The sequence below is a fragment of the Protopterus annectens genome, chromosome 2.part0 (genome assembly GCF_019279795.1).
Source record: "Protopterus annectens isolate FY-2018-M chromosome 2.part0, PAN1.0, whole genome shotgun sequence".
Lineage (NCBI taxonomy): Eukaryota > Metazoa > Chordata > Ceratodontiformes > Protopteridae > Protopterus > Protopterus annectens.
Genome location: NC_056728.1, coordinates 320,813,970 through 320,840,390, shown reverse-complemented (window position 1 = coordinate 320,840,390; position 26,421 = coordinate 320,813,970). Strand labels below are relative to the sequence as shown.

The 26,421-nt window shown below is 42.0% G+C and overlaps 1 protein-coding gene across 2 annotated transcripts in view; it reads right to left on the bottom strand.

Moving 5' to 3' along the window:
• SLC12A2 (solute carrier family 12 member 2) overlaps nt 1-26,421 on the bottom strand; it is a 2,115,502-nt gene that overhangs the window by 102,796 nt on the left and 1,986,285 nt on the right. The gene's annotated exons all lie outside the window — the stretch shown is intronic.

Here is a 26,421-nt window from a genome sequence, read left to right as displayed (position 1 = left end):
GTGCAATTCGCTCATATGACATAGACCCGTCTAACAAATGGCTGAAAACTGGAAACCTTGGCAAAGGAAAGTCATGGCCTCTACTGATTTCATAGATTAATAAAAGGAGAGCTATAAAGATACACCTGTATCAGTGATGATCTCAGGAGCACGATCCATATTTATCAGCAAAGTCCAGTAATTGTGGAATGTTGCACAATTTTACCCAGAATTGTCAAGCAAAAAAAAGGGTCTGAAATCAGCTGTCAACATTTCCTTCTCTGTAGGGAATATAACAAGGTTGTTATCCCATTAGAGATAGGGGAGCTCTGGGAATTACTCTGAAGTGTTACTCTGATGTGTACAACAGTAAGAATGTGGGAAGGGATATAATGCAGTTATCAGTATAGCCATCAAGTAATGGCCTCAATCCTGCACTTTCTTGAACAAACATAAGTGTTGGGATGGGCACTTCCATAATGAGGAACTGAGAGTCCTTCGAAACTTACCTGTGAGGTGAAATCAGATTTTATTTAATTTACACATTGGTAAATTGGACCAATTATTCCCTTTTCACTGACAATTAAAACACAAATGATACTACATCAAATGCAGTAACAGTTCCAAATGTCATATTGTTGAGATGCACAAACTTGTTAAAACCGGGCAAAAGGGATTATCCTGAATTGTTTTTATGAAGTGACTTCTGACCAGCATAAAGATTTAAGCTCAGTAAAAAAGAGACGAGTTTAGGCAAGTCAAAAAACAAACAAAAATGGAAGTGGAATGCTTGCTTATGTTGACAGGAAATGTTAATCCAAATTCCAGGTCCTAATATGAAAAATGAATGACTGGTGCAGGAAAGTGCTATCGTATGAAGATGTAAGGGAAGAGAGACTGCAGAAGACCTACACAGCGCTCTGCAGGAGGTTTTTAGGATGAAGTACATTTGTTAAGGACAGTAGTGCAGTTAGCTTGCTGGCCTGGGGGAGACAATAAGCCTGCTCAGAGGAAAGCAGTGATGTTCCCTGGGAGTACACTTTACATAAATACACACATTCTGTTTATGTCCATCTGCAGTAAATTACAACTGTTGAAAAAGATGAAGTGGAGAGTAAAATCCCGGAGGGGTAGGAATATGAACACATTTACCAAGTGTGAATCCACCTTCCTTTCTTTCTTTTTCAAAAACATTTTTAATTTTTGTTTTCATTATAAACATATACAAATGTACACAAAAATCCAATAAAATAAACTATTTACAATATTTACATTCATCCATGATGAACAATCATTTTATCCATGAGAAGTTATCAGCATTTGTTCAAAAGGTTTCCCAATTTTGCCATGCTATTTTTTTTATGAGTAATGTTATGAGTTCTATAACAAATGGTTTGCAGTTCCTTTTTACAAACAACTTTTGCTAAATTAATAAAATCATTAAACATCAACTCTTTGTTTACTTTTCCAGTTCAAAGTAATAACTTTTCTGGCAATTGCAAGAATTGACCAGAGTAACTGAATCCAAGATTTAGGTATTACATTAGGTATAGGAACACTGAATAGGATTAGTGAGTTAGAAATATGACAGTTATCAGACCATAAAGCATTTACAAAATATCTGAAGTCTTTCCAGTATTGAACAACATTTCTACATTCAATGAACATGTGAACCCAGTTAACCTCTAGTAATTCATCACATTTCCAATATTTACTTTCACTGTTTTTGAGTATAAGATTTATTTTATGTGGAGTATAGAAACTTCTATTCATAAATTTCCATGTATACAATCTCCAATATAATGAAGAAGAGGTACCATAGGTTGAATTCAATAACAATTTTTTGGATTCATCAGATATTTGTTCTCCATTAATCTTTACAAAGTAATTCCAAAAATCTGAGTCAAACGTTAATGTCTTCCCTTAGTATCTTGCAGATAGGTGAGATACTTAATTTTGATTATCTGTCATTTTAAGACAACTAATAAAAATATGAATCAAACTACATATAGAGTCAGTCTCTAGGTTGATTGATAATCTCATTTTGTTTTCTATAAACTTCTGTAATGTGTGTATAAACAACCAACTCTCTTGACTATTATTCAAAACTACATAAAAAAGAGTTTAGTGGTTTAATACTCTTATTTTCAATAAACTGATGCCAGAATATCAAGTTATTTTCCTTTAATTTTTGCATTGGATTGATGCTGAAAGAATCTAGGCAATTGGGGTAGTATGCTCGAGGGAATATAAGAAATAAAAATTGTTTAATGTTGTAATTACAATTATATTTTTAAAGTTATTAAATATTTGATTAATGTCAAAAGAATAATGATCAAACTTATTAAATAAACAAAATTCACGTAAAAGCCAATGAAGTCTTATTCCATATTGTTCCTTAAATTAATTTTCTATAGTTCTGACATCAGTTATATGAATCTGATGTATTATTTTCCAGCCAGATTTGATCCAATGTAATATTACATTAATTATAACTGATTTGGAATAAATATCTAAGCTAGGGAATGCTATCCTATTACTGTTCCATGCTCTAATGTGCCATTTATATGCAATCCTAGGTTTTAAAGGGAACCATAAAAATTTAAGTAGCATGGAATCTAATTTTTTTAAATATATTTTTGGGAGGGGGTAGTATCAATGACTGTATATAAAACAAAATTTTAGGCAAAATTATCATTTTAATTAAAGAGAGCCTATCCTCCATTGTGAAGAACATTTTATTCCACCTTTTGATTAGTTCACTAATGGTGGCCTTTAAATTATTGCAGTTTAGTTTAACAGACTATTTCCATGTACTCTTTATACCGACACCCAAATATTCTAATACATCATTCTCCCAATTAAACAAGCTATTCTCTCTTAGGTTTTTGTTGGTCTTTTTGTTAATTAGTAATGTTTTGGATTTATTATGATTAAAGTTAAGCCCTGAAATTCTTTCAAACTTGCTTAAGGTATTTATAACATCATGCAAAGAACCATCAATATCACCCGTTAACAACATATCAGCAGCAAATAATTGTATCTTAGGACAACAGTCCTTATTAATTTGAAAGTCTTTTACATTTTGCTCGTTTCTGATATTTGTAGCAAAAGGTTCCATTGAAAGAGCAAACAATAATGGTGACAAAGGACAACCTAGTTCCCTTGAGGATTTCTAGCGGTGAGGATAGACATGATCCGATTTTCACATAAGCTTGTGCCCCACTATAAATTTTCATTAATAAGTTGACAAAATCTGAGGAGAATTCAAAACCAATCAGAATTCTTTGTAGACAAGACCAACTAATAAAATCAAAAGCCTTTTCTATGTCTAGGCTGATAATATTTTTTTGTATTTGCATGTTATGGCTATTAATGATAGTAATTTAATAATGTTATCTTGCACTTTTCTATGAAGAATGAACCCTGTCTGATCATTATGTATTAGATTAGGTAATATTTTCTTTATCCTATTAGCTAATATTGTCATGAAAATTTTATAATCAGTGTTTAGTAATGAAATTGGCCTATATGAATCACAAGAAATGGGGTCCTTACCTTGTTTTAATATGGGGGATATAATTGAGCATTTCCACAATGGGGGTGTTGTACATATTTCCTTAACCATAGTAAAGGCACTCATCATTTCTTTATTATATATTCAGGAAAAATCTTATATAGTTCAGGAATTATTCCTTCCAATCGTGGAGCTTTATTATCTTTTAACATTTTTATTTGCTCTTTCACTTCTGTTAGTGTTGTTTATTTAATATGTTATTTTGTTGCATTGACACCTTAGTAGTTATACTTTCTTGAATAAAAGTATTTATTGCATTATCTGTCTCCAAAAGTGGTGTGTTGTTATATCTTTATAGTAGTTTTTAAACACTTCTAATATGCCCATTAAGTTAGATGTACTCTTAACTGAACCATCACTTTTATATTTAATCTCATAAGATTTTGATTATTTTTTGGATCTTGCCGCTATTTTATGCAGATATTTGGGATTTACAGCATAAGATTGCAATTTCAATTTTCCAAGTTTATGGCTATCTTATGATTCAGAACTTCTAAGTATTTTTGATTTAACTTAGTAATTTCGTTATGTGCTACTTTATTTGGTTTTGCATCCATTTTTATATTGTCTATGTTTTTTGTAAGTCTAAAAGTTCTTTCTCACTCTCTCCTTTTTTAAGTTATCAAGATTTTATCCTACCATATATATATAAACTTTAAAGGTGTCCCATAGTATAGTATCAGTCACTTCACCATTATCATTTGTTTCCATAAACATGTCTATTTCTTTCATTATCCATTTCCTAAAGTCTTTTAACTTAGTCATGTAAGCAGGAATTCTCTGTAGAAATCCTAAATCATTTGTATGTGTAGTTAATGTAAAGTTTATAGCATTATGTTCGGAAAGTGGACAAGTCATTATAGATACAGCATTTAGAGTACATACTTGATACAAAGACCTTATCAATATTTGTTTGTGTACCAAACCAATATGATTAGTAAGTATAGAATAAGGAATAATGTCCTCTTAGACCATGTATATCTTTAAGGTTCATCTGGTTTGTAAAGTCATTTAACTTTTTGGCTTGAGATGTTAGTTTTATTTTACCATTTTTAGAAGTATTATTGCTTGATAATAGGAAGTTAAAATCACCTGTTGCTATAATGCCCCCTTTTGCATTTAAAGTAATCAGGTCCAGATATTTGTCAACATATTTAGTACTCAAGTCCTGGTATCCAGTAAGTATTAATCAAATTATAATACTTCTTATTGATTTCCAAAACAACCAAGCTTAGCATCCCATCTTTATCTGAAATTGTATCTATAATTCTTGGCATAGTACAAGAATTTTTCTATAGAATAAGAGTGCCCCTTCTCTTAGTCTTAAAACATGAATCAGCCAGAATGGTATAGCCACTGAATGAGTATTTTTGTAGATATTTTTTTTAATAGATGAGTTTCCTGTAAAAAGATGATCTGGGCTTTATGCATTTTGATATATTTAAGCAAACCAGTTCCTTTGACATTATTGGTCAAACCATTAATATTTAATGATAAACATTTATAAGCCATTGACTATAATGAGAAGTTATGTACCTACCATAACGTTCCATGTTAGTTGTCTTCTCTCGCCTTCTTTCTTGCTGCATGGGTTCAGAGCTGATCCTCGGCTCCTACTCGGCCACTTACTAAAGCTTGAGAGCTAATTTTACCGGCTCGAGGCAACCCTATATCCCATGATGCTAGGCGATAACTACCCAGATCTCGTTTGGTAGCTAAAGAAAAATATGCAATATAGTCCTCCAACTGGAGAGGAGGAGGAAAAAGGGAATAATCCCGCCAAAGAAACCAATCTAATCTAGTGACACTAGGACAAGCTATTTGGCTAGAAATGCTAGATCAGGACTCTTCAAGGAAGAGGAACAATCTTCTCGGTCTGTTCAGGCTAGGGGGATGGTGGGCGGGATGCAAGAAAGAAGGCTAGAGAAGACAACTAACATGGAACGTTATGGTAGGTACATAACTTCTCAATGTTAAGTTGTCAATCTCGCCTTCATTCTTGCTGGATGGGACCGCGTACCTAGCACTTTCATCCTGGGTGGCTCAACGGAACAGACTCTTGAGAACGGTGGAACCAAAATTTGCCCTGTTTCTGGAGGCCAAGTCCAATTTGTAATGCGAAACAAAGGTATGAGGAGAGGCCCATGTGGCAGCTGCACAAATAGTGTCTGGTAGTCTAGCTTGAAAAGCTGTAGATGTAGCTAGTGCTCTAATTGAATGGGCTTTTGGCCTAGAAGTCAACTCTCTATCTCTGAGTTGATAAATACATGTAATCACAGAAGACAGCCACCTAGATAGGGTTACCTTAGATACCGGAAGACCTTTCCTGTTCTCTGCATACGATAACAACAGTTGATCAGATTTCCTGATTTGTTTGGTTCTGTCCAAATAATATCAGAGCTGGCGATGAACATCCAGATAATGTAGTTTTTGCTCCGCTCTATTAGTATAATTTGGGAAAAAAACTGGGAGATCAATAGATTGATTTAAGTTTGTCTGCAACGCCACCTTGGGTAAGAAAGATGGATTAATCCTTAGAGAAACTCTGTCTTTGTGGAAGATTAAGTAGGGAGGACGAATGCAGAGGGCATGAAGCTCAGATACTCTCCTAGCAGAAGTAATGGCAACTAGGAAGAGTGTCTTCCAGGAAAGAAATTTCAATGAACAGGAAGCCACAGGTTCAATGGGGGGAAGAATCAGGGATGTTAAGACTAAATTTAGATCCCACTGTGGTGGAGGGTCTTTGATCGGAGGCTTAAGTAAAAATACACCTGTAAGGAATGCCTTGCAAAGCTTATGGGACATGATGTTGCAGTCCGACAAGCCTATATGAAAATTTGAAATGGCTGCCAACTGAACTTTTACCGTGGAAGAAGAAGATCTTGAGTGAAAAATTTCAGCTAGGAAGTCCAAGACCGAATGAATCGGAGCAGTAAAGGGATCTATATTTCTAGCTTTTGCCCAGAAGGAGAAACATTGCCATTTACTAGTGTAAATCCTTCTGGTGGAAGATTTAAGGGAAGCTACTATATCCCGGATGGGATTAGAAATCATAGGAAGCCTGGCTATGGATGGAAGTGGAGCAACCAAGCAGTGAGGTTGAGAGAAGGTATGGATTGGTGCAGCTGCCCCGACTGGTGGGTCAGAAGATCTGGAACCGGGTCCAGATGCCAAGGCTGTACCAAAAGATAACGATGCAGGAACGGAAACCATATCTGTCGAGGCCAATAAGGGGCAATGAGAATCATCTTGGCTCTCAAGGCAGTTGCTTTCTGAATTACTTGTGGTATTAGAGGAAAAGGTGGAAAGGCATAGAGAAGTCCCCGGGGCCAATCTTGGACTAGAGTGTCTCTGGGGGGATGGCCTGGAAGGGGGAAGAGGGTGAAGAAGTCGGGGCATTTGCTGTTTTGAGGCGTAGCAAAAAGATCGCAGCAAGGAAGGCCCCACTTCTGAAAAATCTCTTCTGTCACAGATTGTTTGAGAGACCACTCGTGAGGCATGAGAATAGCTCTGCTCGACCTGTCCACTATGATGTTGGACTTCTCGGGGATATGCATTGCTATCAGAAACCGCTGAGAAGAGATTGCCCACTGCCAAAGTCTGAGTGCCTCTCGACACAGGGGATAGGACTTGGTTCCGCCCTGCTTGTTGATATACCACACTACAGATATATTGTCCATTTGGATTGCAATAATCCCCAGGCGAAAAGAGTTGTGGAGGGCTTGCAATGTTAAAAGCATTGCTCTCATCTCCAGGACATTTATATGCAGGTGGCATTCGAAAAGTTGCCAAGTGCCATGGACCATCCTGCCCTGAAAATGCCCCCCCCCACCCGATCAGGGAGGCATCCGATGTAACCGTGGCGACCGAGGAGGGAGGAACAAAGGGTCTGCCTTGATGGACTTGAGGGGACAATATCCACCAGGACAGATGCCTTTTGCATGCTGGAGTTATCATGATCTTGTGATGCATAGGGAGTCGTTGAAAAGACCACTGGGCAAAAAGCATCCACTGTAGGAGACGCATGTAAAAGCGGGCAAGGGGAAGAAGTGCTATAGCGGCCGCCATAAGACCCAATACTTTCAGAATTTTGTCACTCTGAAGAAGAACATGGATGTGGTTTTGAATATCAAGACCCTTTGATCTGTTAACTTTGCTGAAAGTTGTACGGTGTCCAAATTGGCGCCTATAAAGGTAATAGATTGACAAGGCGACAAGGCAGAATTTTCTAAATTTATAGAGATTCCTAGCCCTCTGCAAATGTAAATGGTGCAATCTCTGGCTTGGAGAAGTTGATGCCTGGTGGTGGCAGTGAGGAGCCAGTCGTCTAGATATGGAAACACTTGGAATCCTTGACGTCTCAGGTGAGCCGTAACTGCTGCCATACATTTGGTGAACACTCTGGGGGCTGTAGAGAGACCAAAGGGCAGGGCTCTGAATTGGTAGTGACTGGCCCCCAGCCGAAAGCGGAGAAACCTTCTGGAGTGCCTGTGAATTTTGATGTGATAGTACACATCCTGAAGGTCCACGGAGCACATCCAATTGTCCTTGCCCAGAAAGGGTAGAATGGACTGTAGCGTGACCATCCGGAATCTTGTTCTCTTTACAAACTTGTTTAGTTTGCCGAGATCTAATATTGGTCTCCAGTCCCCTGTCTTTTTCAGTACCAAAAAGAACCTTGAGTAGATTCTGGATCCTAGTTGGTCTGCTGGGACTGGCTGGATGGCTCTTTTTGCTAGCAGTTTTGATATCTCTGTTACTGCTAGTTCCCTTAGACCGGGTGGAACGTCTGGAAGGGTTCCCTTTTGCTGAATTGGGGTTTGGATAAAGGGAATTTTGTAACCCTCGGATATGATCGACTGTACCCATTTGTCTTGAGTAAGGGAAAGCCAGGCCTTTGGGTACAGCGACAATCTTCCCCCGACTGCCTCCGAAGGTGGACAATCGGGCAACATCTCAAGGATGCTGGAAGGGTTTTTGTCAAAGAGAGGCTCCCTGCTACCCTGATTCTGCGGACCCCCTCTGACCCTAGGGTGGCATCTGTTGTTGTTACCCCCTCTGCCTCTGGGGGTAAACTGACCTCGTGCGTCAGACATGACTCCTTGAGATTTGCATATGAAATGAGCTGCATGGAAGAGTTAACAATACAGTTTAGGTTTCCTAGCTGTGAGTTAATTTTATCCTGGGACCCAGCAGCTGACGGATGCTGTAAAACTTCTCCCAACTCTTTTGAGAACATCTCTCTGAAGGTGGGTGAAGTGACACAAGTAATTCAGCGACCGCATGGCAAAGGTCGCTGAAGAAAACATCCGCTTACCGTACCTATCCATAGTCCTAGAATCCTTGTTAGGAGGATGGATAGGTACTGAAGGATCGGCTAGTTCCTTCTTGGTGGCTGCAGCCACCACCATGGCATCAATCGGGACACCTTTTGTCAAAAATTGCCCATCAGCTGGGGCCGTAATGAATTTATAAGGCCTCCGAGGAGTGGGTTCCACCGAATCCGGAGCCGTCCATGCCTTCCGAGCCACCACATCCATAAGGGGGTCGAAAGGCAGAGAACACCCAGGAGGTGGAGGGTCGAGAACTAAACGCCTCCAGGTAAACAGACTCGTCTTCGGAAGGATTAAGGGAAGGCAAGTTCCCCCTCTGCTTAAGGATTTCAAGGATGTCTGAGAAAGAGACATCCTCAGAAGGGGACCTTGGGGATCCCTCTGACTCATCCAAGTCGGTATCGGATGTAATAGACTCGGGGGAGTCCAGATGTTTCCTCTTACATGTCCTCTTGCGCGGAGGCTCACCTGACGGGTCAGGAGAAGCCTCGGAAGAGGAAGATATTCCCAGTGGGGAAACCTGAGGCATTGGATCTCTGGGCCCGGGAGCAAGAGAGTGGGAAGAGACGTCAGCAGGCACTGTAGTGGGAGGAGCTGATGGAACTGACCATTGACTATGCCCTGGGGCTAGTACACTCCTCCACCTCGAAGGCTCCCCCATCAGAGAGGCCAGAGGGCTCCCGCTCCGAAGAGGTAGGAACCCCAGGCCGCACCGACAGGGACGGCTCCAAGGCCGATGTCGGGGCCAAGCTTACCAGCACCGATGCTCTGAGAGGGAGAATGGGGTCGGACAAGGGTCCGATGCCAATCGCCCCCTCGGAGCCGGCGAGAGAGACAAGATGCCCGGATCCCTCCAATGAAGGCATCAAGGAGGAGATCGGAGCAGAGGACGACGGAGCCGAAGGGGGAGGTATCGGCTCCGATGCCACAACAGTCACTGCTCTGAGGAGCTCCGGCTCTGGACTCTGGGGGAGAGTCGAAGGAGGAATAATAGGTGGATGTGTAACAGCTACAGTCTGATGAGACGGGCTATGGAGCATCTGAGACTAATAGCCTACTCACCACTCAAGGTCATGGTCAGAAAGCCTGGACGACCGAGAAGATCCGCTCCGAGAGCAGGGGTGATCTTGGAGCCGAATTGATAGACTCCAACGATGGGGATCTTGACCTCTTTCTGGAGGTGGATGGAGCCGAAGGAGCCGAGGATACGTCGGCTCCAGCCGGAGCCGACTGAGTGCAAAGATTCAGTGGTATCGGCGCCGAGTGGAGCCGATACTGGAAGCTGCGACACAGAAGGATCGGCTCCGGCCGGAGCCGATCTTGTCACAGAAGGTGAGCCAGCAGCCGATGGCTTGGGACTCGGAGCAGACGGCTTTGCTGGCTTCGAGGGCTTCCCTGGCGCAGACTTAGTCGGGAAGCTCTCAGGCTTTAACAAGCCCCTCAATATTAATTTGTTCCTGCGCTCCTGCAGGACTCTTGGGCTGAATGCGTGGCACACAAAGTACAGTTTTGTACCTGCCATAAATGTAGATGTTAGAGTGCTCATACAGCTGCGGTCATTACACTTGGGTTATCCTGCCGTCAGGTGGGTCCTCGGTCGGCCGAATTCCAAAGTCTAGGTCCGGCGTCAGTTGTCGTCGCTTCTTCCCTGACGTCAGTGCGGCAGGGGTATAAAAGAGGCAGCCGACGCCATTTTCTTCACTTTTTCTTGCCCCAGATGTCAGGTGCCCCCAGAAAGGAAGGCAAAACATGGTATTATGCAAACATACAAAATAGATAAATCAAAACAGTAGTTGCAAGCAAATACACCATAAAGGAATACCCCAAAGAGGTCGTATGTAAAAGGTGTTTGTCATAAGCCCTGTCCTAAGACGGGAAGGAGGGAGGGTAACCTGGACTGCAGTTGTATGAGCACTCGAACATCTACATTTATGGTAGGTACAAAACTGTACTATGGTCATCGTGCATACAGCTGCAGTCATTACACTTGGGTAGAATCCCAAAGCTAAGTAAGGGTGGCAGGTACTAAGTGGAATTAGGAGGGGCTAGGATGCCCTGCAGGACTGCTGTGGCAAAGCCCGCTCTGGATTTTGAGTATAGTGGAAGGTGGTAGTGCTTGGAGAAAGTGTGCACTGAACTCCAGGTAGCTGCTTCCAAAATGTCCTTGGTAGGGACCCCCCTGAGGAAAGCTGCAGAGGTAGCTGTAGCCCTGGTGGAGTGGGATCTGATGTATACAGGCACAGATTTTCCATGAAATGAATAACAAAAGCGTAAGCAGTGGGATATCCATTTTGAAATAGTCTGATTGGAAATAGCCTTTCCTTGAGCACAAGTAGCATAGGACACAAAGAGCTGCTCATATTTCCTGAATGACTTTGTTCTGTCCAAGTAGTAACGAAGTTGCTTGTGAATGTCCAAGGAATGTAGTAGCCTCTCTCCTTTGTTCTGCGGATTTGGATAAAAGGTAGGCAAATGAATAGTCTGATTCAGAGCTACACTGGATACTACCCTCTGGCATGAAGGTAGGGTTGGTTCGTAAGGAAACCCTGTCCTGATGGAAAATGAGGAATGGTTGCACAGCCATGAGGGCCTGTAGCTCCGAAACCCTGCGTGCTGAGGTAATAGCCAGAAGGAAGTCTGTTTTCCACGACAAGTATTGTAGCTCTGTTGAAGCCGGCTCAAAAGGAGGCAGGGTCAGCTTTTCCAATACGAAGTTGAGGTCCCAAGCTGGGGCTGGTGGTTTCCGTGGGGGGTTTATATTTTTTGCCCCTCTGAGGAACTGCCTTAATAGAGGATGAGAGAATAAAGGAGGATCTGTATTGTATTGTATTGTGCTGAAATGGCTGATGCATGGATCTTGATGGAGGAGAAGGAAAGGCCACTGCTTAACATCTCAGCTAGGTATTGTAAAATTTGAGGTATATTTATTACCCAAGGATTCTGGCCCTTTTCTTTATTCCAGGAACAAAATAGTTTCCATTTGGCAGAGTAGGTTTTTCTAGTAGAGGGTCTCCTGGCCTCCAAGATAACATCCTGGACCTCCTTGGAGAGGAGAGTCTGTTGGGAAATTAAGGTATTCTCCATGCAACTAGATTTAAGGTTTTGAGCTGGCTGTGAAAGGTTTTGTAGTTGTGCTGGGACAACAGGACAGGTACTAGAGGTAGGATCCATGGTGGTGAGTGTGACAGTCTCTTTAGGAGGGGATACCAGTGTTGTCGTGGCCAGTCTGGAGCAATGAGAATCATTTGTGGCCTCTCTGCTCTGGTTTTTAATAGAACTTTGGTCAGTAGAGGTAGAGGCGGGAAGGCATAGACTTTCAATGTTGTCCAACTGAAAGAGAGTGCGTCCACTTTCCAGGCCTGTGGATAATAGGTCCTTGAACAGAATTTCTCCAACTGGTAATTTCTGTGGGTAGCAAATAGATCTATCTCTGGCTGTCCCCATGCCTGAGTTATCTTTGAGAAGACTTGAGGATGCAACTTCCATTCGTGTGAGTCTGTCATATTTCTGCTTAAGTTGTCTGCCAGTGTGTTTTCCTTCCCTGGCAGGAATTGTGCCTGTAGTTGAATTTGTAATTCCAGTGCTGTGTTCCACAGGGTCATAGCTTGCCTGCACAGGGGGTATGAATGAGTCCCCCCCTGTTTGTTTATGTACCACATGACTGTGGTGTTGTCTGTCCTTATTAACAGCTGGCCTGGATGCAGTAGGTCTTTGAAGGTCATAAGAGCATTTTGCACGGCTTGCATCTCCTTTTGGTTGATGTGTAGGTGCTTCTCTTTTTGTGACCATTTTGCCTGAATGCACTGATCTGCCATGTGTGCTCCCCAGGCGTAGTCTGAGGTGTCTGTTGTGATGATTTGAGTTGCTTGAGGTAAAGAGAAAGGGAGACCTGTGTTCCTTTGGCATGCTTGAGCCCACCATAAAAATTCCTTTTGAAGGCATGGAATGAGTGGTATAATTGTTTCCAAGCTGTAGCTGTGTTGAGACCATAAGTTTTTTAGGTACCATTGTAGTTTCCTCATATGCAGCTTTGCACATGGTATTAGTAGGATGCAAGATGCCATGAACCCCAGAGCCTGCAGGACTTTCCTTGCAGTTAGTCTGGTTAAAGTTGCCATTTTGTTGAAGTATTGAATCAGTTGCCCTTGTTTGTCTGGCATGAGGTAGGCCATCTGGGTTGTTGTATTTAAGCTGGCACCCAGGAAAATTATCTGTTGAGAAGGTATTAGTTTTGATTTCTTTTTGTTTACCGTGTAACCCAGGTAGTTTAATAGTTTTATTAAAAACGCCAGATGCTGCAATAGAATGTCCTTGCTGTCCGCTTGGATCAGGCAGTCGTCCAGATATGGGTAGATTTGTATTCCTTGTTGTCTGCAGAAGGCAATTACTGATGCCAGGCATTTCGTAAACACTCTGGGCGCAGTAGATAAGCCAAAGGGCAATACAGAGAATTGGTAATGGGTTGAACCTGCAAGAAATCTGATGCATCTTCTGCAATCTTGTCTGATAGGGACATGCAGGTATGCCTCCTTGAGGTCCAACGCTACCAGCCAAGACTCCTTGCCCAGCATGGGAAGAAGTTGCTGTAATGTGAACATCTTGAATTTTGGTACCTCTAGATATGTGTTTAGAATAGATAGGTCTAAGATGGGTCTCCAATCTTTGTCCTTCCTTGCTACCAGAAATAGTCTTGAGTAAAAACCTTGACCTTGTTCTTTTGCAGGTACCTCTTGAATAGCTTTCATATCCATGAGAGCGGAAATTTGTCTTTGTGCCTCTGCCCTTTGATTTTGTGGCAGGTTTGGCATGCCTCTCATTTTTGGAAGGGCGTGAAAGTGAAATCTGTAGCCTCTGTCTATAATATCCAGAATCCATTTGTCTTTTGTAACAATGTGCCAATTTTTTGAAAATAAGGCCAGTTTTCCGCCCAAAGGTGCTGCCATTATAGCTTTGTTTGGCAGGCATAGGGGGAAGTCATTGTGTCTGCTTTCTAAATGACTGTGGTCTATTTTCTCCACCTCTTGGGGTTGGTGCTTGCCACTGTCTAGCTTTGTAAGATCCTTGAGGTTGTCCTCTACCCCTTGAGCATCTGAATCTGCCCCTTTGGGGTCTGTCCGTGGCTGAAAAGGACCAATTTTTTGAAGGCCAGTTTCTGCTGAAGCATGGAGGTTGTACCTGCAAGAAATCTTTAACTGTTTGCATAGATTTTGCTTTTTCCTCCATTTTCTTTAGTACCTCCTCAGCTTTAACACTGAACAATACATTTTTTTGAAGTGGTGCATCTAGTAAAGTACAGTTTTGTACCTACCATAAATGTAGATGTTCGAGGATCCACATTGCTGCAGTCCTAACCACTGGGTAGTCCGCTGTCCAGTCGGCCCGAATACCAAAGTATATGGCTGACGTCGGTCAAGGCGCATTAGACTGACGTCAGTACGTCAGGGTACTAATGCGCATGACCGACGCCATATCTTCAGTCTTTTCTTGCCCCAGATGTCAGAAGACCCTAAAAAAACAAGGCCCAAACCAAAACACCAAAAAGCCCTGCACCAAACTTATATACAATATATATATATATATATATATATATACAGATGTACAATAAAATACAGCAACTCACACCACCACCCCTAAACACAGAGGGGAAGGCGGGAGGGTAAATTGGACTGCAGCAATGTGGATCCTCGAACATCTACATTTATGGTAGGTACAAAACTGTACTATGTTCTTCATTCCACATTGCTGCAGTCCTAACCATTGGGTAGAATCCCAAAGCAGAGGTAAGGGAGGCTGGCAAATCATAAAGAAGCAGGAGCTGCCAACATGCCTTGCAAAATGGCTGTGGCAAAACCAGCCCTAGATTTAGAGTAGAGAGGAAGGTGGTAATGCTTAGAGAAAGTATGCACTGAACTCCAAGTAGCTGCCTCTAAAATATCCTTAGTTGCCACCCCTTAAAATGCTGTTGAAGTGGCAGTAGCCCTAGTGGAATGAGGCCTAATCCCAGCTGGAATCTCCTTGCCATGATGGGAATAACAAAAGAAATGCAAAACCCAATCCACTTAGAAATAGTTTGCTTAGACACAGGCTTGCCCTGAGAACTCAAAGCAAAAGAAACAAACAACTGCTGAGACTGCCTGAAATCCTTAGTCCTGCTTAAATAATAACGCAACTGCCTATGTACATCTAAAGTGTGCAAAATCTTTTCCCTTTATTTTGGGGATCTGCATAGAAAGTAGGCAAATGAATAGTTTGGTTTAAAGCCACACTAGAAACCACCTTGGGCATAAAGGAAGGATTAGTACGTAATGATACCCTATCCTTATGGAAAATCAGAAAGGGCTCTACTGCCATAAGGGCCTGCAACTCAGAAACCCTTCTTGCAGAAGTAATAGCCAACAAAAAAGCAGTCTTCCATGACAAATATTTTAAATCAGCAGTACCCTTGAGGCTCAAAAGGTTGTAGAGTAAGTTTTTCCAACACAAAATTGAGATCCCAAGCAGGAGTAGGAGCTCTACGTGGGGTCTTATATTCTTTGCCCTCTGAGAAACTGCTTGAACAAAGGATGCGAAAACAATGGTGGGTCACAATCATAGTGAGCTGAAATTGCTGCAGCATGAATCTTAATGGAAGAGAAGGACAAACCTTTGTCCAATAACTCAGTAAGATATTGAAGAGCCACACTCAAATTAGGCTCAGAAATATCCAAATTCCTTGCTGCACTCCAAAATAAAAATCTCTTCCATTTTTCTGCATACACTTTCCGTGTACTAGGTCTTCTAGCTTCCATAATCACATTTAAAACTTGTTGAGGAAGTTGAGACCGGCTGTCTCTCAAAACAGAATAAGCCATGCTGTTAGATGAAGAGAAGCTTGACATTGAGCAGGTGGCCTTCTCTCTGAGACAAGAGGTGTGGAATCAAGGGTAAAGGCCATGGAGGCTTCTTTACTAGACTCCTCAGTAATGGGTACCAGTGCTGCCGAGGCCAATCTGGAGCTATTAAAATCATCCTTGGCTTGTCTTGTCTGACCTTTAGAAGCACCTTTGGAAGAAGAGGCAGAGGTGGAAACGCATACACATGAACATTTTTCCAACTGAAAGAAAGAGCATCCACTTTCCAAGCTGTGTGATGTAACCTCTTTGTGCAAAACTTTGGCAGCTGGTGGTTTAGTGGAGAAGCGAACAGATCTATGTCTGGAGTTCCCCAGGACACTGTCAACCTTTGAAATACATGAAGATCCAGTTTCCACTGTGGGGATCCATGATTTGTCTGCTTAACACATCTGCTAAGGAGTTCTGTGCTCGGCAGAAACCTTGCCTGAAGAGTTAGTTGCAAGCTGAGCGCAGTCTCCCATAAAATCATTGCTTGCCTGCACAATGGGTAAGAATGTGTTCCCCTTGTTTGTTGATGTACCACATGACAGTTGTGTTGTCTGTTAGAATCAACACCTGCCCTGGAAGAAGTAACTCCTTGAAAGCCATTAATGCAAACTGGACTGCTAACATCTCTTTCATGTTGATATGTAGATGCTGTAGTCTGGCAGGCCACTTGTCTTGTATCCACTTTCCATTTAGATGAGCTCCCCAAGCAATGTCTGAGGCATCTGTCGTTAGAATCTGACTCGCCTCTGGCCGGGTCACAGAGAGTCCCTTGTTTAGGTGACATTCCTGAGCCCACCACAAAAATTCCTTTTGAATGCAAGGTATTATTTGAATGACAGTGTCCAAATCCTGGCAGTGCTGTGTCCATACATTTTTGAGATACCATTGCAGCTTCCTCATATGCAGTTTGGCATTGGGAAGCACCAGAATACAAGATGCCATGAACCCTAATGCTTGAAGGACTGTCCTTGCAGTCAGCACGGACTGATGAGATAGTTGATGAAAGTAAAGGGATAGACTCCGTTGTTTGTCCGGGGTTAAAAAGGCCATCTGGGCTGCTGTATGCAGTCTCACACCCAGAAAGCACATGTCTTGAGAGGGTACTAGACTGGACTTTATTTCGTTCACAGAATACCCTAGGCATCTTAGCACTGCTATAACATATTCCAGATGCTGTAGAAGGTCTTCCTTTTCTTGAGCCAGAATCAGGCAGTCGTCCAAGTAAGGATAGATTTGAATTCCTTTTAGTCTGAAGTAAGCTATCACTGGAGCCAGAACCTTTGTGAATACTCTGGGCAGTAGATAAGCCAAAGGGCAATGCAGAGAACTGATAATGAGAATTTCCAGCTCGAAACGCAGATACTTCCTGCAACTTAGTCTTATAGGCACATGAAGGTAAGCTTCCTTGAGATCTAAAGTTACCATCCAGTGGTCTTTGCCCAGCAGAGGTAAAAGCTGTTGTAACGTCAACATCTTGAACTTGGGAATGTCCAGATAAGTGTTGAGGATAGATAAATCCAAAATTGGTCTCCACGTGTTCCCCTTCTTTGGTACTAGGAACAGGCGAGAATAAAATCCTAGGCCCCTTTCGATACAGGGACTGACTGAATGGCCCCTATTTGGAGTAACAGAGAAATTTGCTTGTGAGCCTCTTTCCTTTGTGTAGGAGGAACGTCTGGCATGCCTTTGAAAGGGGCAATGTATGGAAATAAAACCTGTAACCGTGGTGAATGATATCCAACACCCATCTGTCTTGAGTAATTAAATCCCAATTTTCTTTGAAAAGAGACAGTCTTCCTCCCAAAGGAGCTGCCAGACGAGAATCTACTGGCAGCTGAAAAGGCAGGTCATTGGGTCTGTTTACGAAAGGACTGACCCCTGCCCTCACCAGAAGTCTGAGCAGGTGAACTCCTGATCTAGGCCTAAAAGAACCTTGAGCTCTGCCCCTACCACGTCTAGACCTACCCCTAGACTGGGAATCATACGCAGGACATGTCCATCCCTTAGTAGGCCAATTTCTACTAAACTTGGTGGCTGCACCTGCAAAAATCTTTAACAGTTTGCATAGACTTAGCTTTGTCCTCCATTTTCTTCAGGACTGCTTCCACAGGCGAACCAAACAACACATCAGACTGTAAAGGAGCATCCAAAATCCTTGTCTTAACATGCTCAGCTAAATTCTGATCCCTCAACCAGGCATGCCTGCGAAGAACAGAACTAGTGGCAGCCACCCTCGAGGAGGCCTGCACAGCATCAAAACCACATTGCAAAGAATGCTTACCCACTTGTTCAGACACATGAAGTAAATCCAGCAACTCTTTACACTCTATACCTTCCGCCAAAGCATCCACCTTAGATTTCAATTGTGAAAGGAGATAATTTTGATATTTTAGCATGTGAAACTGACAATTCAACGCTCTCATGGCTAGAGTGGAAGAAGTATACACTTTCTTTCCCCACCTATCCAAAGCCCTTGCCTCTTTATCAGTGGGAACAGGATTTTTAACCACAGAGGCCTTAACTCCTTTAGGCCCCTGAGAAACAGTTTCTGGGTCCGCCCTAGGACTCTTAAACAAATACTTATGAGCTTCGGGCACCCTATAGTACCTATCAGGTTTAACAGGAGCAGGAGGCAAAGAGTCAGGGTTCAGGAAGCCTCTGCAAAACATCTTCCACCACATTCAACACAGGAGGTATAGCTAAGGGCCTATGATGGGGTAAAAATAACAATTCCCTAAGCCTTTTCCTGGAATCAGAGTAATCTTGGCCTTCCCATTTAAAGTGTTCCCTCATGGAATGCAGAGTCTCTGAAAATGAGAAATCCTCAGGAGGAGAAGCTGTAGGTGGGGAATCATCCACATCAGAATCAGAATAAGGAGGAAAGTCCTGTAATTCTTCCGCAGAAGACTCAAGCCTCTGAATACTGTTCCAAACTCTCAAACTCAGGTTCCACCCTAGGCCTCTTATCAGGAGGGGGCATAGAGCCTCTAATCATAGTAATTAAATCTTCTGCCATTTTAAGCATATGTTTCTTAGGCACAGAACCTGAAGTGCTAGGAGAAACCCCCACTGTAGCTGAACTTGGCCTACCTCTGAAAGAAGTTTTGGCAACAGTAGGAGAAGCTCTAACTAACTTGGGAACAGAGGGAAGAACAGTTACCTGAGAAGCCCCTCAGCCTGGCCTACCTCCTGGGAGGCCACATCCTGTAACAATAAAGTGTCTGCCTGAGACTCCAAAGAAACTCCTGGCAAAACCTCTGGCTCCACAGAGCCTTCTAAAGAACCGACGTCCGGGACTGCCGGTTCATCAACCCTAGGCTTCGCTGTTTTGTCTTTGCGCTTCTTAGACGAAGCGGGCGTCGGAGCATCCGACGGCATTTTGTAATTACAACGCTTCCCAAACACTAACCTGGCACAGTCTAACCTTCTCTTAATAGTGCGTTTATTAAATCTAGCACAAGAGCGGCAACCAACAACGTCGTGCTCAGGCCCTAAACAAGGTATACACAGAGTATGGTAATCCCTATGAGGTATCTGTTTCCCACAAGAAATACAGTTATTCACTTTTTCTGACATCCGGTTAAATACTGAGGCAAGAAAAAAAGAAATGCTCCCCAACGGGGTACTTAGCCAACTTTGATTCGGTCTGAAACTCCGACTTCGGAAATATTTCAGAACGCCAACCTGCACTCGCAAGAACTGCTTCTGCATCGGACCATGCGGCAAAAAAGACTGAAGATATGGCGTCGGTCATGCGCATTAGTACCCTGACGTACTGACGTCAGTCTAATGCGCCTTGACCGACGTCAGCCATATACTTTGGTATTCGGGCCGACTGGACAGCGGACTACCCAATGGTTAGGACTGCAGCAATGTGGAATGAAGAACATCTTTGCTTTGACATGATCTGGTAAGGTTTGCTCTTTGAGCCAAGCATGTCTACGAATGACAGACCCCATGACAGCAGCTCTGCATGAGGCCTCTAAAGCATCAAAACCACGCTGCAAGGTATGTTTTCCCACTTGCTCTGCTCCATGCAACAAATCCTGCAACTCTTTCAAATCTGGTTGTTCTGTTTGTGTCATTTTACTTTTCAGTTGAGATAACAAGAACTGTTGGTACTTTAACATATGAAATTGACAGTTTAATGCCCTCATGGTTAAAGTGGCTGATGTATACACCTTTTTCCCCCCATCTTTCTAATGCTCTGGAATCTCTCTCTGAAGGTAAATGTTTTTTAGCAGTACAGGCCTTAATCCCGTTGGGACCCTGTGAAATGGTTTCTGGGTCAGCAGTATGGCTTTTATAAAGGAACTGGTGAGAATCAGGAACCCAGTAATATCTGTCAGGCTTAACAGGGGCTGGAGGTAAAGAGTCTGGATTAAGACTGGCTTCTGCGTACACATCATCCAAAATATCTAAAACAGGAGGGATAGCCAGGGGCCTATGCTAGGGGAGCAGAAGAAATTCCCTGAGCCTTTTCTTGGAATCTGAGTAATCTTGGCCCTCCCAGTGAAAGTGCGCTCTCAATGTATGCAGGGTTTCCCCAAAAGAGTAGTCCTCGGGGGGGGGGGGGACTGAGGGAATAGACTCCTCAGCAGAGTCTTCAAAGGGGGAATAGGCTTAATCCTGGTCCTCAGAATGGTCTGAGGTAATAGAAGCCTGGGTCTGAGGAAGGGTAGTCTTCCTCCAGCCTGGGTCGTTTGTCTGAGGGGGGGTTGAGAACCCCTGATGAGAGTTATCAAATCCTCAGCCATTTTAAGCATCTGTTTTTTAGGCATGGGGCCTTGAGAGGAGGTCTGAGGACCCTGTTTTTTAGTTTTCATTGCAGCTTTAGATCTAGTGAAGGATTTAATAGAGAAGGTGGTAGGCCTGAAAACACCTTCAGAAATGGCAGGCCTTGCTGAAATTTCGGTTTCCCCGCCAAGAGTGGCATCGGTATCTGCAGTGGTAATGGAGACCGAGGAACCTGCGATCTCGGGTACTGAAGTCACCGGTAAAATAGTTCATCGGTAGTCAGGGGCTGTGTAGGCGCCTCGCTGAGAACCGGTAGTCGGCCTAAGCGTGGTCTCAGTACTCGGTGCAGGCCTTGGATGACGGTCCTTATCTTTGCGTCTTTTGCCTAAAACTGGCGTCGGTGTATCCGACGACATGATATAATTGAATTTTTTGCCAAAATAATGTAGGGTGAACTCCGCCCGGTGCTTAATAGTGCGCTTGTTAAACCTAGCACAAAAACGGCAGGCCGAGACGTTGTGGTCTGGCCCTAAACAAGGTATACAGAAAGAGTGGAAGTACTTATGCGGTATTTGCTTCCCACAAGAAATGCAATTATTAACTTTGCCTGACATCGGTCTGAGGCAAGAAAAGTTTCCCCAATGGGGTACTTAGCTTTAAAGAAGACTTCAGCTGAAATACTGTTCGTAAATCTCAGGAGCTGGCCGACCGGCACTTGCGAACTGCTTCTGCTTCGGGCACCGCGCGGCAAGAAAGACTTAAGAAAATGGCGTCGGCTGCCTCTTTTATACCCCCTGCTGCACTGACGTCAGGGAAGAAGCGACGACAACCGACGCCGGACTTAGACTTTGGAATTCGGCCGACCGAGGTCCCGCCTGACAGCAGGATAACCCAAGTGTAATGACTGCAGCTGTATGCACGATGAACATCAAGAGTCTTGCAGGTGCAGGGGTCCCAGGCAGTAAACACAAGAAGTGTGACAGTCTGTCAGAGACATTTTCTGACAGCACGAGTCACACTTCTTGAAGCCTGAGATCTTTGTGTCCTTCGACATAACAGTGTCGAGGAAGCACCAGAGTAAAAAACACACACACAAACACCCAATCCAAATATAAATAATAAAAAACAGGGATACTAACACACCCAAACACTCCACAGAATCCCTGACAAGAATTAGGAAAGGGGCAGGCTTAAGGCCTAACCTAGGGGAAGGATATATAACTGGGATAAGAGAAATACAAGGTACTAACGGGGAATAGGGTTTAAAATTAACCGTTACAAGTTAAAACAATAAAAGGAGTGGAACTAAGACAAAAAAGGGTGACTAAAAGTCTGAAATTTGAAAACTTACCAAGTGCCGGTAAAAATGCACCTAGCAAGCGAAAGCGGCAAACGAGATCTGGGTAGTTATCGCCTAGCATCATGGGATATAGGGTTGCCTCGAGCCGGTAAAATTAGCTCTCGAGCTTTAGTAAATGGCCGAGTCGGAGCTTAGGATCGGCTCCGAACCCATCCAGCAAGAATGAAGGCGAGATTGACAACTTAACATTGTGTATGTTATTATTAACTGAAAGACCTTTCTTCCGCGTTGACTTGAAATCTACTGAAAACTTACTTATGGATGCATAACGTGCATTAAGCACTATTTTCAAAAACCCAAAACTATTTACAAACACATAGATGAAACAAAGTTTCTGGTTTAGTTAAAAACTTATCTAAACCATCTATCCACCACCTCTCCAATACCAAAAGACATAAATTATCCATCTCTGCTTAGAATATAGTATAAAAACAAAAAAAAGCATTATGAAAGCAACAACAGTGTCCAATATATCTGAAACTATATGAATATGTCACATATGACAATAGCACCTCTTATAAATAGATATGCCAGAAATACACAAGATCAAAGTATGTATAAACATTAGAAGCTGAAGGTTAAGAAGATTGTCAATATTTCCAAGACTTTTCAAGAAACATCAGATGATTTAACTATTTGATCAGTCATCTAACATTTTTCATGTAAGGATCTGTTGAAAAAAATGTATTTTATTTACATTTATTTATTATTCCGGGCTGTGTACTACATGAACAAAAAAATGAACTGGCACCTCATCTAAGTGTCATGTTTAATCATAGCCTCACCTCAGGCTTCTTGCACACTGAGTGGTGCACAGCTACAGTTATCCCACTCCACAAGGGGGGATCCACCTTGGATCCCGGGAACTACCGTCCCAACAGTCTGACGAGCCTGATCTGCAAGGGCATGGAACGCATTATCATGGAACTTACAAACAAAGACATTGGCAACCTTCAAACACTGGACCCCACCCAGTTTGGGTTCGTGAAGGGCCAATCTTGTCTCCTGAAACGGTCTCCAGAGCTGTGGACGAGGGTAAGCTGGTCCACACAGCCTATCTGGACCTCGCCAAGGCCTTCAACACCATCCCCCACTCTGGAATCATAGATAAACTTACTAAGCTGGGCATAAATCCCTGTGTCACTCGATGGGTTGCCAACTGGCTTACTGACAGAAACCAGACTGTAAAAGTAGCAGACTCCAAATCCAGCTCCAGACAAGTGAAAAGTGGAGTAACCTCAGGGTTCAGTCCTGGGACCGCACTTGTTTGGCACCTACTTCTCTGAAGTACAGGCTAACACACTAAGGGACTCTGGCTAACAAAGTTCGCAGATGACTGCAAACTGGGAGCCATTACTGAATCCCCAAATGATGTGGATATTCCACAAAAGGGCCTTACAGCAACAGATGCTTGGTGCCAGAGCCATGGGCTCAAGCTTAATGCCAAGAAATGTATAGTAATCCCCTTTGGGAAAAAACATGTACCCATAAATTACCACATAGGTGGCAGTACACTAAACACCGAAAGTGTGATGAGAGACTTGGGGACACGCGCAGGTGGACAGTGGTCTCACTTCGATAACATCAGCAAAACAGTCTGGAAATCCTTCTATGTGGCAAACCTCATCATTAAGGACTTTTCATCCAGAAAAAAGGAGGTCATTGTCCCACTGTACTCATCCCTCATTAGACACATTATAGAGTACAATGCCCAGTTTGGTATGTACCTCACAAGACATCTGCAACAGCTGGAAAGGTCGCAGAACTACCTCACTAAAGGAATCACAGACCTAAAGCAGATGCTCTATGCTGACCATCTAAAAAAACTCTAGCTATACTCTGTGGCATATCGTCTACTCAGAAGCGATCTCTGCTTAACATACAAGGCCATGTCAAACCATGAGCTGTTGGACAAGCTCCACTTAAAGAAATCCCAATCCCCCAGAGACACATGCTCCAGGGATCTAAACCTTGTCATCACAATAAACAAAACATGCTGGAGGGACAGGTTCCTGACCCAGAGACTCCCCCATACTCTGGAATAGACTGCCCCATACATGTCAAGCAGAGCGCCTCCTTGGCCCTCTTCAAAAGGAACCTTGACTATTGGATGGGAGATCGGGGATCACGTCAGTCGCCCTTGCTAGACAGGGGTCCAGGGAAGTAAATATTGTGGGAAGAAATATCCAGGGAATTATGGCTAGGCTTGTTTAGGCCCTAGGGCCGATAGCCTAGTACCAACCTATGAACCTATAAAACACTTATTACAACATAACTATTATATTTTACAATTATACACATATTACTCATGCTTTAATATCTACGTTGACATCTATTATCAGGAAGGGGGGAGAACAACAGAAGTTCTCTAGTGAAGAAAAATGCATTTTTGGTAAGAAATTCAGATCTTGAGGCTTTTAGAGTTTACAGAAATCAAAAAAAAAAAAACGCTCAAGCTGCCTTGTCAGTGCATGTCATGAATCTCCACAATGTGAACAGTGACACAGGCCACCAGTTTCCTCACAAAACTTAGTCATGAAAAAATTAACCCTTTTATATAAAAACAGCTACTTAGAAGTAACAGCTGTCTCAAATCAGAAATCATATAACATTTCAATAATTTACCCACCAGTTAAAAAAGGGAAACTAATATATACATATATATATATATATATATATATATATATATATATATATATATATATATATTATCTATAAAACACCATTAATGTACTGTATTAATGTTTAAATGTATCTAAACAAAGAGTCTAAAAGATCTACTTAGAAATATTAATGAGAAACACCTTGTTACCCCACCACTGACCCACTAGAAAAAATGCACTTTGGTATTAAGTCAAATTATACCATTACTGAAGAATTAGAAGACAAAGATCATTTGGAGTTATTTAAAAGGGAAAAGTATGTAAAGTACTTATAATGGAGAAAAGAAAGAAAAGGAACAGTGCTAATAAAAAAAGAATAGGAAGAAAGAAGAGGGAAAGTGAGAGAATATTATTGAAATACTTAGTATTATATGTAATTAGAAGAAGTAGATACAGAAAGGAAGAGAGAAAGTTATTAAAAATGATTCACATTACCTTACAGTATAGAGACTTTCCAGAATCAAATATATTATGAATAAAACAAAGCATTTAAAATTAGAAGGAATTTATTAATTTGTCCTTTAGTTTCTTAGTTTTGTTTGCTCCTTCCTTCACAGACCATCTATTTTATGTTGCCTTTCTGTTCGAACTCTGGGATGACCACTCTATTTCTTCTATGCCTGGCAGTATTTTCTTTTTTTTGGATAAATTCTACTGCTTCTTGTAGGGAATCAAAGATCTTCACTCCTTCTGGCAAGGTGATTTTTACTCTTGCAGGAAAAAGAATGTGAGCTTTAATACTGGCTTTTTTCAAGGACTTAGAGGAACACACTCCTTTCTTCTGGATATGACTGTAGAGGTGTAGTCATTATCAAAATGAATAACTTTTTCACCCATCTTAATAGGAGAATTAGTCCAAGCTGATTTCAGCACAGAGTCCTTGTCTTGCGAGGAAAGAAATCTAAGTAATATAGACCTGGGGTTAGATGAACTCCGAGATGAAGCTGGATTTGCCAGGGACCAATGAGCCCTCTCAATTCCAAAAGAGACGGATCCAGGCATGTTTAGTGCTGATGGAAACCACTTATTGAGGAATTGAATCATGTTAGCACCATCTTTTCTTTCTCAGAAATTCCATATATTCTTATGTTATTCCTCCTTAATCTACTTTCAAGGACTTCCACAGTTTCTCAATCAACCTGGTGTTTTGTTTCAGAAGAAATTCATTTTGATGTTCATTTTAGGTCACCCTAGTATCTAGGTCAGTTACTGTTTCCTCCAAGGCAAGAATTTGTTCAGAGTGATTTTTTTTACTATTCCATTTAGAAGTCCCAGTTGTTTACTGCATTCTTGTTTGATATCCATTTTGTTTTTGAATTTGTCCATTTTTTTAGTGACTGTTCTTATAAGTTTGTTGTTATAAGATGTAGTTTTTTCTTCACTGCATTCTCCTGGTGTGGGTTCTTTGAGTTGCTCATCTTGACATCTCCAATAGAAAACTTCTTGACAGGAATAATTAAAAAAATCTCTCAATATGTATTAATTTTTAGAAAATAACAGAGAGTCTATGTTAATCCAACTTTTAGTGTACTTTAGTTAGATTTTTCTAAAAAATAGAGTACATTTCCTGCCAGGATATTAAAATCTAAGCAGAGCTATGGACTTCTGCTGCTATTAGACTGGCATCTTGGCCACCCCCACCAATCTTCCTTTCTGATGGAATTCAAGAACTCAATCAAAATTTTGATGGTGTTTTCTGTTCTGTTAATAGTATCAACTAATGTTCTCTGCCAATGTGAAAGATGAAGCCAACCAGATAAAGTGGAACTTGTTCACTGCTACTACTGATGAGAGCAGAAACTCGCACTTGGAGCAGAAATGAAATGGCATTCTGATTTACCAAACATCATGATTTTAATTTCATGAAAATTAATATTTAGACCTATTTTAA